The 17,511-nt window shown below is 40.2% G+C and overlaps 1 protein-coding gene across 5 annotated transcripts in view; it reads left to right on the top strand.

Annotated features, from left to right (window-relative positions):
• nexmifb (neurite extension and migration factor b) overlaps positions 1-17,511 on the top strand; it is a 249,522-nt gene that overhangs the window by 158,221 nt on the left and 73,790 nt on the right. For 2 of the 5 annotated variants that reach the window (XM_057849446.1, XM_057849447.1), the window contains one exon: positions 10,350-10,514. The exons of the other annotated variants lie outside the window; for them this stretch is intronic. The gene's annotated coding sequence lies outside the window, so the exon portion shown is untranslated. The remainder of the gene's footprint in view (positions 1-10,349; positions 10,515-17,511) is intronic. 5 annotated transcript variants of the gene reach the window in all.

Here is a 17,511-nt window from a genome sequence, read left to right on the forward strand (position 1 = left end):
AGGTGAGGAGGAGGAGTTTGTATTGAATCCGGTATGAGATTGGAAGCCAGTGAAGCTGTTGGAGGATGGGGGTGATGTGCTCTCTGGAGCGGGTGTGGGTGAGGAGGCGGGCGGCAGAGTTCTGGACGTATTGCAGCTTTTGGAGATGAGAAGATGGAAGACCATAGAGGAGGCTATTGCAGTAGTCGAGTCTGGATGTGATGAAGGCGTGAATGAGTATTTCAGCTGTGGCTTGGGAGAGGGAGGGACGGATGCGGGCGATGTTGCGGAGATGAAAGAAGGAGACTTTAGTGAGGTGGCTGATGTGTGATTGGTATGACAGTGTTGAGTCCATTATGATGCCAAGATTGCGTACGGAGGTGGAGGGGGTGACAGGGTGACCATCAATGAGGAGAGTGAGGTTCTGTACAGAGGGGAGGAGAGCTTTGGGTCCGGTGATGAGAAGTTCTGTTTTGTTACTGTTGAGTTTGAGAAAGTTATTGTCCATCCAGGTTTTTATGTCGGACAGGCAGTTTGAGATGTGAGAGAGAATGACAGGGGTGATGGATTTAGATGAAATGTAAAGTTGAGTGTCATCTGCATAACAGTGGAAATTGAGTCCATGGTGGCGAATGATTTGACCGAGGGGAAGCATATAGATTATGAAGAGGAGGGGGCCGAGGACCGAACCTTGGGGGACACCATGGGTGACTGGAGAGGTGTGGGATTTATGGTTATTGATGGAGACGAAGTGGTGACGATCGGAGAGATAGGAGGTGAACCAGAGGAGTGCAGTGCCAGATATCCCAATTGACTGAAGACGGTGGAGGAGGATGTTGTGGTCAATGGTGTCAAATGCAGCGGAAAGGTCGAGGAGGAGGAGGATGGAGATGGAACCAGAGTCAGCGGCAAGGAGAAGATCATTGGTTACTTTGATGAGAGCTGTTTCAGTACTGTGGTGTTCGCGGAATCCAGATTGAAATGTTTCAAACATATGGGAGGAGTGGAGATGGTGCTGAAGTTGGGTTATGACGGATCGTTCCAGAATTTTTGAGAGAAGTGGGAGATTGGAAATGGGTCTGAAATTGTCCAGGTTGTCGGGGTTAAGGCCAGGTTTTTTCAGGAGGGGTGTGATGGTGGCGAGTTTGAGTGGGGAGGGGACTGAGCCAGTGGTGAGAGAGGTGTTTATGATGTTAATGATAAGAGGAATGAGAGTGGGAATACAGGTTTTAAGAAGAGAGGATGGTATGGGGTCGAGAATGCAGCTGGAGAAATTCATGGTTGAGATGAGTTTGAAGATGTCAGAGGGAGCAAGAGGAGAAAAGGAGGGAAAGCTGTGAGATGTTAGAGGTGGACTGTTAAGATCTGAGGAAGGAGAACTGAAGGAAGTGGATGCAAGTGAACTGTGTATAGTTTGGATTTTTGCGTGAAAAGATGACAGAAAGTTATTGCATTTGTCTGTTGTGAATGTGGCAGTGATATTGTCCTTGGGTTGTGTGAGTTTTGCGAAAGTGGAGAATAAGGTACGGGGGTTGGAAGAGTTAGAGTGAATAATTTGAGAATAGAAATTGGAACGGGCTGTTTTGAGTGCAGAGTTGTAAATATTGACAATGTGTTTGTAGGCTTGGGCATGAACTGTGAGACCGGTTTTTCTGTAGAGGCGTTCAAGTTTTCGGCGTTGCTTCTTAAAAATGTGGAGATCCGGGGTATACCAAGGGGCAGAGGTGGAGAAGGAGACTGTAGCTGTTTTGAGAGGGGCTAATCGGTTGAGGCAGGAGGAGAGTGCGTGGTTGTAGAAGTTGACTAGATCCAAAGCAGTAGAGTCTGAGGGGAGGGAAGAGCTGGTAATGGCATCAGACAAGGCGGAGGAGAAAGAATCGGGAGGGAGTGATTTCAGATTCCGGAAGGTGATTGTTCGTGCGTGGTTGTTAGTGGGGGTAGGGATACAAATGTCCAGGGTTATGGCCAGATGATCAGAAATTGTGAGGTCAGTTAATGACAGGTTATGGATGGTGAGGGAGGGTGTGGAGCAAACCAGGTCCAGAATGTGGCCATGTTTATGTGTGGGTGAAGTGATATGTTGGGTGAGATTGAGGCAGTTTAAGATGTCCAAAAAGTCAGATGAAAATTTGTCTGTGGGGGAGTCGACGTGGATATTGAAATCTCCGAGGAGCAGAATGGACGGGGACATGGAGGACAGCTGGGTGACCAAATTGGTGAAGTCAGACAGAAATGAGGGACAGTTTTTTGGTGGGCGATAGACTACAGCAACAGTGAGTGATTGAGAACCGGGAAATCTGAAAGCTAAATGTTCAAATGACGATACAGCTGGGATGGAGATGGGGCGGAGAGTGTAGTCACAGCGGTGGATGACAGCAATGCCTCCGCCTCGTTTTTCCAAGCGGGGGTTTTCAAAGTAAGTGTATCCAGGTGGGGTGGTTTGGTTAAGTGCAAAGTAATCCATGGGTTTGTGCCAGGTTTCAGTGAGACAGAGTAAATCCAGGTTATTGTCTATTATGAATTCGTTGAGGAGGAGGCTTTTATTATTAAGTGACCTTGTGTTGAACAGAGCTGTTTTGAGAGGCTTTTGTTGTGAAGTCCTTGTGACGGAAGTTGGAACAGGCAGAAGGTTGTATTGAGTCATGTGACGAGTGCGCGGATGACGTATGCGGAAGTTGTTGTTGAGCCGGCATCCAGGAGAGTGAGAGCTGCGGTCGGACCAAAGAGAGGGAATGCTGTTTTCGGTGGTGAAGTTGTAGTAAAGTTTTCGACGGGAGCCTCGATGGATGTACGGGCGACGGCGGAGAAGGCAGTGTTGTTTCAGAGTTGTAATAATGTCCGGCGAAAGAGGTGCGTGGTGGTTGAGTCCGAGAAGCTGCGAGGACATGTACCTGAGAGCCATAGTCGGAGCCGGAGATAGCAAAAGCCGCGGAGAGGCAGGCAAAAACGGTGAGAAAGATCCGTTCAAACAAGCTTTTTGGTGCAAACCCGGAGTGCGGAGTGAGAAGCGGCAGCCAAAAGCGCGCCAGCGTCCTCCCAGCTCCGGGGGGGCTATCAAATGATTAATACCCTAGGTAGCCGAAGTACTCCCATACTAGTGACCTTGTCGTTTTTGAGGAGGAAAAAGCTCTGGTGTAGTGTCACCGACAGACACTGGACAGAGCAATAACCGGAGGGGGAGGGGATAGCAGTGCCGCTCCAAGCCACGGATTTCTCGCTGTATTTTTGGGACATAAAAAATACCGTCTTACGGTATGACGGAAAATTTTTGTGGTCTTTAAACAGTGACGTTTTCATACCACGGTAAACCTTGAAACCAGTAACCGGCACATGCATAGTCGCAAGCATAATAAATTTGATCGTGAAAGGTTTCTTGGCTTTAGCAATACGGTTCGACACGAGGTACTCTCAGTGCATTCGCTTTTGTTGCCTTGTCTGCTAGCTTATAGCCACATGTTATGTAAATTGGACTCGTAGGCTCCTCTTCTGGCTCAGCAGGTACCCTTTTCCCCGTAAAACAGCTGTCCAAAGACATCACTGCCCACAATACACATCCAACAGCAGCTAACATTACTGTTTACATTGACTGACGCTGGGCTGAAAACACCCCAGTAAGGGCGGCCAACCACTAGAGGGCAACGTACACACATCTCTACTCGGATTAGTATAGATGTGTCAAGAGGCACAGACCAGATTGCAGTTTTTAACAAGTTATTCATTATTTCTCTGCGGCCCGGTAGCAAATGTGCCACGGACTTGTACCGGTCCCCGGTCCGGTGGTTGGGGATCACTACGGTAGAGTGACGAACCTTGTCTGATTAGCAACAGTAACCAAGGGGGGCGTAGCTTTTGCGAAAGGTCAATTGATTGTTGCAGTACTCAGTCTTGAACTTCCGCCTGCTTATTTCTCGCCTCTCTTTATCTCTGTGTCCTTCTGTTTGCTGCAGTACTAACAGTTTTTGAGCAACTGCAAAAAAAAAAAAAAAAAAAAAAAAAAAAAGCATAATTATGTATGTAGTCATAAAAGTCAGTTGTGGAAAAAAAAGTAATAAATGCAGAGCGGAATCAAGGATATTGCCTTTACAAATGTTATGTAATGCTTTTTAGATGCAGATTAAGTTGTATGCTTCCTTGTTGAAATTCACAGTGATGTGGAACTGCTTTGAATCAAACCGACAATTTTAATTGAGCTTCACATAGTCAAAATATTAGACACAGCTCCTCTAAGACAGGGAATCATCTTGCGGCTCTGTGTTTTATCTTATTAGATTTGTGCAAGTGCTCATAACTCCAACAAGTGAGAGACCCTGTGAGAAGTTGTGCTGCAGGAACTAATTAATTGAGGAGACAAAGGTCAGTTCAACGGTACAGAATCCAAGGACATCTGGTGGTGAGATTTTGACACTGCATGGAGGGGAAATAGTAATGACATGATCATTTATCAAGTGGATTAACAAGCGTTAGGGGTCACGATGATCCAGATGAGATGACACAGCAGGAAACGGAAAGGCCGGATAGACTGAAGCCGCATTTGCGAGCTGTCGCAGCTTTTCAGTGCTTGTGGAGTGGGACAGCCAGATTCCTGGGTTGACACAAGGGACCCCGAAGTCTGTTGAGGTTACAGCCAAGCTGAAGGCTATAGAGCAGTGGTGTTAAACCCGTGGCCAGAACAGGCACTCCATGGGACCAATCTGGCCAACAAGGGTTGTTCTGCCTATCAGGCCCGCTTGTAGGTCATTTACACTTATAGAACCTAATTTTGAAACTCATGCTTTTTATCGACATGAATGCAAAGAAAAAAATGAGTGTTTAGTTGACTCGCTGATATGTGCACTTCATCGGAAAGGTAAAAACATCTCTTTCATATCTGCAGTAAGCAATTTTATGTTCTTCTGCAGAAGCAATGCCTCTGTGTATCTATCATATTGTTGTTACATGCTTTCATGTGTTGCTGAGCAGTTAAAAACAAGTTTGCGGAGTTGCATGCGTGTTAAAACGTTTCAGTAAAAGGGAGTGTAATGCTACGTGGCTTTATCTTTAATGTAAACGGAGCTGTTTTGATGCCCTAGCCTGGGAGAGAAATGCTAAAAATCACTTCTTATGCACATTATTAGTAGATTGTGTACTAGTGACCACTACCTCATAACAGAATTCACCTAGGGAACTTGTGTGGGGGATGTTGTGTTCCTGGGGGGGGACTATTTAGCCGTGCGAGTTTCCTGCCGAGTCACGAGACACTAGAGAGTTACGAGAGACACGAGCGGCCGAACACAGCAACACAGAAACACAGACTCAACAATATCTATCCGCTACAATTTGTTGCTAATTGTCGTGCAGTTTAATACTTCATATAGTTAGAGTTATTGTGTCTTAGCTTAATTTCAAATAATTTCTAGATCATATGAGTATAAGAAGATGCTGTTAATGGTAGCTTCACATATAATGCTAAACTGATTGTAGCTTTGCATGTAATGTTTTTTTCCTGCCAAAGTGAAGCTACCATGGCAATTTCTCCAGAAATGGCATTTTCTCGTTGTATAAAAGATACAGTGGGGCAAATAAGTATTAAGTCAACCACTAATTGTGCAATTTCTCCTACTTGAAAAGATTAGAGAGGCCTGTAATTGTCAACATGGGTAAAACTCAACCATGAGAGACAGAATATGTTTTAAAAAAAAAAAAAAAAATTAAACAGAAAATCACATTTTTTGATTTTTAAAGAATTTATTTCCAAATTAGAGTGGACAATAAGTATTTGGTCACCTACAAACAAGAAAGATTTCTGGCTGTCAAAGAGGTCTGAATTCTAACGAGGTCTAACGAGGCTCCACTCATTACCTGTATTAACGGCACCTGTTTTAACTCATTATCGGTATAAAAGACACCTGTCCACAACCTCAGTCAGTCACACTCCAAACTCCACTATGGCCAAGACCAAAGAGCTTTCGAAGGACACCAGAGACAAAATTGTAGACCTGCACCAGGCTGGGAATACTGAATCTGCAATAGGTAAAACGCTTGGTGTAAAGAAATCAACTGTGGGAGCAATTATGAGAAAATGGAAGACATATAAGACCACTGATAATCTCCCTCGATCTGGGGCTCCATGCAAGCTCTCACCCCGTGGCGTCAAAATGATAACAAGAACGGTGAGCAAAAATCCCAGAACCACACGGGGGGACCTAGTGAATGACCCTACAGAGAGCTGGGACCACAGTAACAAAGGCTACTATCAGTAACACAATGCACCGCCAGGGACTCAAATCCTGCACTGGCAGACGTGTCCCCCTGCCGGAAGAAAGTATACGTCCAGGCCCGTCTGCGGTTCGCTAGAGGGCATTTGGATGATCAAGAAGAGGACTGGGAGAATGTGTTATGGTCAGACGAAACCAAAATAGAACTTTTTGGTAGAAACACAGGTTCTCATGTTTGGAGGGGAAAGAATACTGAATTGCATCCGAAGAACACAATACCCACTGTGAAGCATGGGATCTGGAAACATCATGCTTTGGGGCTGGTTTTCTGCAAAGGGACCAGGACGACCGATCTGTGTAAAGGAAATAATGAATTGGGCCATGTATCGAGAGATTATGAGTGGAAATCTCCTTCCATCAGCAAGGGCATTGAAGATGAGACGTGGCTGGGTCTTTCAGCATGAAAATGATCCCAAACACACAGCCAGGGCAACAAGGGAGTGGCTTCGTAAGAAGCATTTCAAGGTCCTGGAGTGGCCTAGCCAATCTCCAGATCTCAACCCCATAGAAAATCTGTGGAGGGATTTGAAAGTCCGTGTTGCCCAACGCCAGCCCCAAAACATCAACGCTCTAGAGGAGATCTGCATGGAGGAATGGGCCAAAATACCAGCAACAGTGTGTGAAAAGCTTGTGAAGAGTTACAGAAAACGTTTGGCCCCCGTTATTGCCAACAAAGGGTACATAACAAAGTATTGAGATGACCTTTTGGTATTGAGCAAATACTTATTTTCCACAATGATTTGCAAATAAATTCTTTAAAAATCAAACTGTGATTTTCTGATTTTTTTTTTCCACATTCTGTCTCTCATGGTTGAGGTTTACCCATGTTGACAATTACAGGCCTCTCTAATATTTTCAAGTGGGAGAACTTGCACAATTAGTGATTGACTAAATACTTATTTGCCCCCCCCTGTAGATGTTGTAGAAGATGATGTAGATGATGTAGAAGTTTATAGTGATCTACAAGTCATGCATACTGTACAGTACACTAGCAGTATGGCTCGGCGTTGCTAGGCATACTGCTTGTGCTGGGGGTTGGGGCCAAGGATTGTTCAATCAACACATAACAAACATCGAAAAAAAGGCTCCCCCATGATTTTTTTATGTATGCTGGATGCTCGGATGAAAAGTGATACTTGGCATTTTCTATGCAAATTTTTCTCAGTTTTAAAACAAGTTTTGCACTAAATGGAGGCCTACAGTGATCAAACCCATCTAAGAACACTCCCTGGCACATAAAGTATGACTGTGTAAAATTTGGTCAAAGATATCAAGCCGAAATGAATCCCTTATTAATGTTATGGAAAACTTGTACATTGATTTTTGAAATCCAGCGTCTTGTTGTTGAGAACTCAACGTATCATCACAGTACATTTCAATTTGTACATGAAACCGTAAGGTTTGAAAGCCAGCTGCGACATTGCAATCGCAAGAGACGCATCTTTTGCCTTTACAGTCAGGGATTTTCTACGCTAATTTTGGGAATTTTGATTAATTTTCCGCACTAAAAAAGCCTACAGAGATCAAATCCATCCAAGAACATTCCCAGATAAAAGTTGATGTACAGGTAGTCCCCATGTTACGAACGAGTTCCGTTCGTACGCTGGCGACATAACTCGAATTTCCGCGTAAATCGCAATCAACCCTTTGAGTACCCCTAAATCTCAAAATAACTATCCAAAAAGTCAAAAGTATTGTATTTTAATGATGCCTGGACTGTCACCTTGTATGACTGAGCAGACTCAATGTCTGACATGTATAAAGGATAGCTGTGCTCTGGTTTGACCCACATATGGCTGTAAGTTGTTTCAGTTAATATATGTTTGTGTGTGCATTCGAAATGAAGTTTAGAGCTAAGGTTTGTGGAGTTATATGTGACCGATTTGCTATGAGAATCGTAAATACCGTATTTTTCAGACTATAAATCGCAGTTTTTTTTCATAGTTTGGCTGGGGGTGCGATTTATACTCTGGAGCGACTTATGTGTGAAATTATTAACACATTATGATATCATTTCACATGTTATTTTGGTGTTTTGGAGTGACACTGACGGTTTGGTAATCTTGTTAGCATGTTCTTATATAGTTATCTGAATAACTCATAATAGCTATGTTACGTTAACATACCGGCCACGTTTGCATTTCGTTGTTCATGCATCATGTATTCAGCATGTTGTTCTCTATTGTATTTTTATTTTAAATTGCTTTTCAAGATGACATTTCGGTTCTACGTGTTGGATTTTATCAAGTAAATTCCCCCCAAAATGCGACTTATACTCCGGTGCGACTTATACATGTTTTGTTCCTCTTCGTTGGGCATTTTATGGCTGTTGTGACTTATAGTCCGAAATAGTGCTGCAACGATTAATCGATTAACTCGAGTATTCGATTAGAAAAAAAGATTCGAAATAAATTTTGCTGCTTCGTGTATTCGTTTAATTGAAGTGGTGTTGTAATGGTTCATTTTGAAAGTGTTGCATTCAGTTTTATTGATTTGGGTGGATACACTGCCCTCTAGTATGCCTCGTTTCACATGGCTGAATACAGCTGCTCCATGTTAAGACCAACATAAGCCACGTTTTTGTTTGCGGTAATGTTTTTTGATGCATATAATACGTAATTTAGTTAAAGGTATAGGTATATTTAGCCGTTTTTGTGGGAATATGTGTCTGAACCATTTGTTAAGAGCATTGTTAAGAAAAAAAATGTTAGCATTTATAGCATTTAAGCTAACTGACTTTTGCTTTGTAATTTAGTCGATTGTTTTTTGATTGTACATAAATCCTTTTTTATTTGTTTATTTTTATATCGTTTGAGGCTCAGCTCAGGTATTTTAATTTTTCGTGTTCCTCATCCGATTACTCAATTATTCGAACTAACTAGTTCACCGATTAATCGACTACTAAAATAATCGGTAGCTGCAGCCCTAGTCCGAAAAATACGGTACATTAGCATTCATAGCATTTAAGCTTGTTCATTTTGTTCAGCAAATTAGGCTAATTTAAAAATAGTTTTACAGATAGATCAGACTAGAAAGACGTTTGAACACCAATTGTTTTGTGTCAAGTGTTTTATCGTTAAAATGTGTGTCACTTTAAGCATAAGTGTAAATATTTGTGTTATAGCCTTACAAATTGTCAAAAGTGAAGGAAGCAAAAAGCTTCAAAAATGACAATTGCCTTGTTTGCTGTCCATCAAGTTGAACAACTTTACGTTCAGTGAGGACAGACCACACCATATTAGTAAAGTGAAGTAAAAATATGATACTGTGAGGTACAATAAGGTACTGTTTAATGACTGGAGAAAAAATGGCGGACGAAACTCCGGCGTCATTTCAAATTGGAAATCACCTAAGTAGCCTGGGGACTACCTGCATTTTTAATTATTTGGGAAATGTCCTGGTTTTGCCCATTTGAGATAAATTGCCGTGAATTTGGTCGGCGAACTAAAAGACCATATCAACAATGACACCATTGACCATATAGAAATTAAAAGAAAGGTTAAAACTTGAAAGAAAGAAAAAAAACTATTTGTACTAAATTTGTGAGTTAACTGTCAACTTCTTGTTTTTAGCACACTGATGTAATATTTTTTGAATTTATAGACACTGCAATTTTTGATTGTTGTAGCAATATCTTGTTGACTGACAGACAGCACTGTGGCATGTTTTAAAAAGGAAGTATTGTGCCGCTCTATTTTGATTCACATGCCTCAGGCTAAAACCACCATGAAAAAGATATCATTTATAGTTGTATGTTATTTATTTTTGTCGCCTGCTTTTAGAAGCTTTCATGCTGTTGTTAAAGTGGATTTGTGTATATCTTGTTGAATAGTGCTGTTGGCGCTCTCTTTTCAAATTTATTACAAAATTCTATGACAAGGACAAACTTCTTAAATAAATTGCATATTTATATTCCCCTTTAACCTATAATTTTCTTCCCTAAGATATTATTTTTTATTTTAAGGTAGGGTGGACAAATGACAACCTTGTGAATGAAAAGAGTGAGATTTTCAAATGTATCATTCAACCGAGTGGCTGCTTGTAATTTTAATTCTTGTAATATTCCATCCATTTTGTAGGCCGTGTGTTTTTTTTTTTTTTCATCTGACTCTGCAGGTTATGTGCTTTCCTGATAAAAATCCACCTTTTTAATCCTGATCTTCTGTGAATCTCTGCATATCAGTTGCTCCCTGGGCTCTTCTGCAGCCTCTGATAGACGATGATTATCGAAAGTGGGTGCCACATCTCTGCCATCTCCACATCACCCGTGTCAAATTTTAAGTGAGTGTTTTTGATTGAAGGTATCACTTAGTGTTGTTACACAGAAACGGAAGTTCATGTACAATGCAACAATTGATTTAAGACACATTTTCATCTCGCTACGTTTACGGCACACATTGGTATTGCGTTTGGAATTAAGCAAATTGAAGATTATTGAGAGAAAGATTTCTTTCATTTTAGCTCAGATGTGAGAGTGTTGTAGTTTGAAAAGAAATATTAATATTGCATATACTGTGTGTCTATATGTATATATATTTATTTTTAAACATTTTTCAATTAGTATGAAAGAAAACATTCAATCTTCTACTTTTTATTGATTGTTCTTTATTTAAATGTATTTTTAGAACTGTATTTGTTTTCTATTGAAGGGGTCAACAGTAAATATTGTCTTAAGTCATTTTTATTTTTTATTTTTTATTAAAAAAAATCATTTCTGTAGTCTTCGATGATGCAAATCATTGTCATCGTAATTAGTGCTGCAACAATTAATCGATTAACTCGAGTAATTCAATTGGAAAAAAAGATTCTAATTAAATTTTGCTGTTTCAAGTATTCATTTAATTAAAGTGGCTTTGTAATGGTTTGTTTTGAAAGTGTTTGCATTTGCAACAGTGAATATTATATAACTCATGTCACATGGCTGAATCCAGCTGCTCCCTGTTGAGACCAACATAAGCTAAGTTTTTGTTTGAGCTAATGTTTTTTTTTCAATGCATTAGTAATTTAGTTTATAGGTATGTTTAGACATTTTTTTGTGGGATTATATGTTTGAACCATTTGTGAAGAGTATTGTAGAAAAAAGTTAGCATTTTATAGCATTTAAGCTAGTGGACTTTTGCTATGTAACTCAGCCAATTGTTCTTTTGTTTTACTTAAATCCTCATTTATTTATGTTTGTATACTGTTCCAGGCTCAGCTTAGGTATTTTAATCTTTTTATGTTCCTCATCCGATTACTCGATTATTTGAACTAGTTCATCGATTAATCGACGACTAAAATAATCGATAGCTGCAGCCCTAATTGTAATTATACAAAATTAGACCCCTGCTTTCGATTTAGAAAGTAATAACAAGAGTTAAGTACATAATATTCATAGTTCAATTTTTTTCAGTGCATAGAATTTGGTCCCAATTCACATTTCCTAATTACATTTTTATTCATAAACTAATAATAAACATGTAATTCATAGATGAGCTGATTAGTTGACTCATCATAAAAATAATTGTTAATTAATCCTCTATCTAAATCAGCGTTTGTGGCAACCCATCTCATGCTGATGTTCGCCTTAAAGATTTACTGCATGGGACATTCTACTTGTTTAGATAGCATAGCCAGGAGCATCTTTTCTGTTTTGACTCAAGGGCACAAGCAATAAATAGTGGTTTCAAAAGCAAAAAGCTCATCGAAGCCACTGTTCACCACCCACGCTGGAGCAAACAGCAGAGAAGGCGGGTGAATGTAGTGGAGTGATGTGTGCAGACAGATGTGTCTCTCAGGAGCATGCCGTATCAACTCAGTGAGACAAAATGACAGCATGCCCGTCAGTGTTTACACCTTTCTCATCCGTCCTTCCATCCCCCAAAAATAATTACTTAATTGTGGGAATGCTTTGACTAAAATTAAAACATCCAACATATACAATTGTACATAAATATTAAAATCTCCTCCCATGTTTTACACCCAATTACACCGTTACAACTCAAAAAATGATCCAAAAATTCACTTGATTAAGACTAATACATTTTGTCAGGCCAAAAGTTCATGGTTTTCAACAACAACAAAAAAGCTCCATTCATTTCCATTGCAGCATTCAGCCTAACACATTTATTGACCTTGCTCATTCAATTCTCATGGTCACTGAGTAACACACACACAAGAAAGTCTCCATTCACTTCTATTGACTTTCAACTCAAACCCACAAAAACTCCCATTGGTGGATCTACTCCCATATTATCGAAATGGTGATATATCGTGATACTTTGTATCCCAAAAGGTTATCGATATGCCCCTGTCAAGAATCGATATATCGCTGGGCAAGGGCGTAGGTTTGGTCTCAACATTGGTAGGGACGATATAACATGTACACTTTTTGCTCATGCTAGGACATTAAGAAGACCAAATAGATTATTGAACTGGGGTCAGGGTTACATTTCTTGCGAATATGAACCTAATTAATAAACAGGGGTGCTCATTACGTCGATCACGATCGATCAGTTGAACGCAACGCTAGTGTGGGAACTTTTTTTATGCACATATTTAATTATGATTATGTTGTGTTGTGTGGGCAACATATGAGGTTATGCAGCACCCTAAGCAGCTTCCTGCTCATGTTTTTCTAGTTCTATAGTTTCCAGCAGAGATTACTACATTTCTCACTTTAACGTTAACAGTAGAAAACACAAACAGAAGGACACTTCTCTCTAAGCAGCTTCCTACTCGAGTTTTGCCGGCAAGCAAGTTCACACAGTTTAATGTTATGCTAACTCTGATGCAGGTTGGACTTTCAGTAGCAAAATTAGTGGTGTGCTTCCCACCTCCATAATATTGGCCTCTTGTTGAATTACTTAAAGTGGCTGCTGCTGGCTGAAAAAAAACTTCTAATATCCCTGGTCTTCGAAGGAGGCGGAGGAGGCGGCATGTTGTTGACATGTATTTCTGTTGGGTGGGTCAAGCCATCACTTATCAGCCAATCAAACGTGTATTTGAGGGGGGAAAAATGGACAGGCACATTCAGCAAGTGAAAAGGGGTATATGTAAGTTTGAACATAATGAAAATAATACACTTAATAACGGTAGGGTCAATTCTTTCCTTACAACATATGGGAAGATTAATTTAATTAAGATCTTAAGTACCTGTATAACTGAACTCATTATATAATCCATATAAGGTTGCTTAAACGTTGGTGGGGACAATTTGAGCATCTTGAAAAGTTGGTATTGTTATGTCCCTACCATCCCCATGCAAACCTATGCCCTTGTCGCTGGGGCTCTCACTTTTTTTCATTTTAGGGCATTCACTTTCTGTTGAGTTTGAGTCATTGCCTATTCATTTGGAGAGATTCTTGGGTCACTTCCTGTTCTGTAACCCAAAATAAACTGGAAGTGACCCATAAATGCCCCCAAATCAGCAGGAAGTGACTAAAAATCAACAGCAAATGGCCTGAAATGCGCCCAAATTGAAACTTGTTGATTGCCATTGACCACCATAGCCATAGACGGCCAATTCGTTTGAAGTGGGAGGGACAACCCTCCCAGCTCAAACGGATTGGACGTCTACTAGTGATCAATTCATTCCAATTCACAGCAGAAGGATGAAAATAGCTTGTTTTTCTGTTTATTAGTTGTTTTGTAGAACATACTAGAATGGTTTCCTGACCAATGTATTGATAATCATCGTATCGTGAGATCATCCTTATCATGAGCTTTGTATCGCAAATCATATTGTATCGTGAGGTACCAAGAGGTTCCCACCCCTAATGGTGTGGGGTTATTTTGCACTGAGCAACCTGGTATGCCACCTTATATCATACTAACAATTCTCGTTGGTTTACTGATGTAACACTGACAAAGCAGGACGATTGTTGGCAATATTCGGCACATTTTCGCTGAAAAAACAATCAAGCGACTTATCAATGTGATTGGGGTCTAATGTCTTTAAGTGACATTTTGATTGATTTGGCTTCCTGTCGTCTGCTGCAAACATTTTTAGACATGGTAAACAGACTTGTCTTTCCTTGTCTCTCACTGTATTAAAAGTCAAAGCCAAACGCTACATACACTTGGTCATATTTCCTTGTCTTAGCTCTTCATATCTCCAGTGTTCTTTGCTGTGTGCTCTTGTCTGGTTCAAAAATACTGCGCTCACTCTGAAAATGAGAGTGCCACTGCCACCCACTGAGCTGATGTGCAATTACACTTATTCTAGTACGGCAAAATATTATGTTCCCCCGAGGTCAACTGCGCCACACCGGCCTCACTATTTGAGATGTACTGCCTTAACTCAACAGTAAATAATACAGAAATTGCCACACAATCAACAGGAAATCATCCAAACTTAACAGAAAGCGACCCAGAATTTCCCCCAAAACAATGGAAAGTGATCCGGAGCCACACCAAAATCAACAGGATGTCACCCAAACTCAATATAAAGTGACTCAGAATTAAAAAACCAAAATGATTTGATATGGAACTACCCCAAAATCAACAATCAATTTCTGGAATTGCCTCAAAACCAATAGGAAGTGACCCAACATTCACGGGAGTTTAGCTGTACCATGAAAGCATTCCCACGTCATTTCTCCAGAAATTGCATTTTTTTAAAAAAAATCTTCAATTATTTCTTTGGATGCAATTATTATTGTTATTTTCCCCAACGCATTTGTGTTGACTTCACAGATAAGCCTGATATTTTGCTAAGTGATTCCTGGAACTGAGTTCAGCATATTTCAATATAAGTTTTTATTTCTTATTCACAATTCTTACAATTTATAAACCCTCATCTCTAATCTTACCACTTATTTTAAAACAGCTTCAGATATTCTAATTGGCTTGAAAATAACCTACAGTTGTTTACTGCGGAGTACTTCATGTAACGTAATGGTAGAATGTGATTCTATCTATTCAAAAGTTGACCCTTAAGACCTTAATCCTTTAAAGGGCAAGTGACAATTTTTTTTCTTAATTTAAAATACTCTATATGTTAGCAATTATTATTATTATATACCGTATATACAGTGGGGCAGATAAGTATTTAGTCAACCACTAATTGTGCAAGTTTTCCCACTTGAAAATATTAGAGAGGCCTGTAATTGTCAACATAGGTAAACCTCAACCATGAAAAACGGAATGTGGAAAGTAAAAAAAAAACGAAAATCACATTGTTTGATTTTTTTTAAGAATTTGCAAATCATGGTGGAAAATAAGTATTTGGTCATTTTTTTGTATTTGTTGCAAACGTTTTCTGTAACTCTTCACAAGCTTTTCACACACTGTTGCTGGTATTTCGGCCCATTCCTCCATGTAGATCTCCTCTAGAGCAGTGATGTTTTGGGGCTGTCGTTGGGCAACACAGACTTTCAACTCCCTCCACAGATTTTCTGTGGGGTTGACATCTGGAGACTGGCTAGGCCACTCCAGGACTTTGAAATGCTTCTTACGAAGCCACTCCTTTGTTGCCCTGGCTGTGTGTTTGGGATCATTGTCATGCTGAAAGACCCAGCCACCTCTCATCTTCAATGCCCTTACTGATGGAAGGAGATTTTCACTCAAAATCTCTCGATACATGGCCCCATACATTCTTTCCTTTACACAGATCAGTCGTCCCGGTCCCTTTGCAGAAAAACAGCCCCAAAGCATGATGTTTCCACCCCCATGCTTCACAGTGGGTATAGTGTTCTTCGGATGCAATTCGGTGTTCTTCGGATGCAATTCAGTGTTCTTTCTCCTCCAAACACGAGAACCCGTGTTTCTACCAAAAAGTTCTATTTTGGTTTCATCTGACCATAACACATTCTGCCAGTCCTCTTCTGGATCATCCAAATGCTCTCTAGCGAACCGCAGACGTGCCTGGACGTGTACTGGCTTCAGCAGGGGGACACGTCTGGCAGTGCAGGATTTGAGTCCCTGGCGGCGCAGTGTGTTACTGATAGTAGCCTTTGTCACTGTGGTCCCAGCTCTTTGTAGGTCATTCACAAGGTCCCCCCGTGTGGTTAGGGGTTAGGGTTTAGGGTAGACCTCGTTAGACCTCGTTAGAAGAAGTTAGACCTCTTTGACAGTCAGAAATCTTGCTTGTTTGTAGGTGACCAAATACTTATTTTCCTCTCTAATTTGGAAATAAATTCTTTAAAAATCAAATAATGTGATTTTCAGTTTTTTTTTCCACGTTCTGTCTCTCATGGTTGAGGTTTACCCATGTTGACAATTACAGGCCTCTCTAATCTTTTCAAGTAGAACTTGCACAATTGGTGGTTGACTAAATACTTATTTGGCCCACTGTATATTATTATTAAAATTGCTGTCTTTTTTCTATTAGCATTCTTAATTTTAAATAAATTTGTAAATTAATACAATGTTAACAAAAACCGAATTAATTAAATTAAAATGAATATACTATACACAGCTCCAAGTAACAGTCTAAAGATGTTTTTTTCTCATAGGATTTAACCCATTGCATAACACTGTTGGCGATACAAGTCCAACTGATATAAACTGGGAAGACTGGCTGTGAGTACCATGGATCACAAGACGAACACTATCGGGTTACTAATTCCTTCTCCGCGACGAGACGTCCAACAAGTTTTCACCTTTTCATTACCTCAAAATACTTTCTGCATATTTTTCTCTCTCATACTTTTAAGCGTTGTAATTTCTTGTGGTGGCTTTAAAGCAGATTGTTGATCTGTTGATCACATTAGTCACGATCATAATTAAACCACCCTTATTTAATATTAGCACGTTGATTAATTTACTTAAGGCATCTTTAGAATGTTCTGTCTGTATGCATCTAAACTTTGGGTGTCAAATTCGCCTCTTGCAAGGGCGTAGGTTAGCATAGGGACGGTAGGGACATAACACCACCAACTTTTAGGGATTCTCAAATTGTCCCCACCAACTTTTAAGCAACCTTATTTGCATTATATAATGAGTTCAGTTACAGTATATAGGTAATTTAGATTGTCTTCCCATAAGTTGTAAGGATAGAATTGACCCTACACTATGTTCAGACTTACATTTACCCCCTTTCACTTGCTGAATGTGCTGGTCCATTTTTTCCCCTTCAAACGCATGTTTGATTAGCTGATGACTAGAACCCCACATTCACACAATCCCAACAGAAATACATGTTGACTTGCTGCCTCCTCCGCCCCCTTTGAAGAGGAGGGATATTAAAATGTTTTTTTCGGCCAACAGCAGCCATTTTAAGTAATGTAAAAATACGTCAATGTTGTGAAAGTGGGGAACACACCACTAATTTTGCAACTGAATGTCCGACCTGCAT

The sequence above is a fragment of the Corythoichthys intestinalis genome, chromosome 11, assembly GCF_030265065.1.
Source record: "Corythoichthys intestinalis isolate RoL2023-P3 chromosome 11, ASM3026506v1, whole genome shotgun sequence".
Classification (NCBI taxonomy): Eukaryota; Metazoa; Chordata; class Actinopteri; order Syngnathiformes; family Syngnathidae; genus Corythoichthys; species Corythoichthys intestinalis.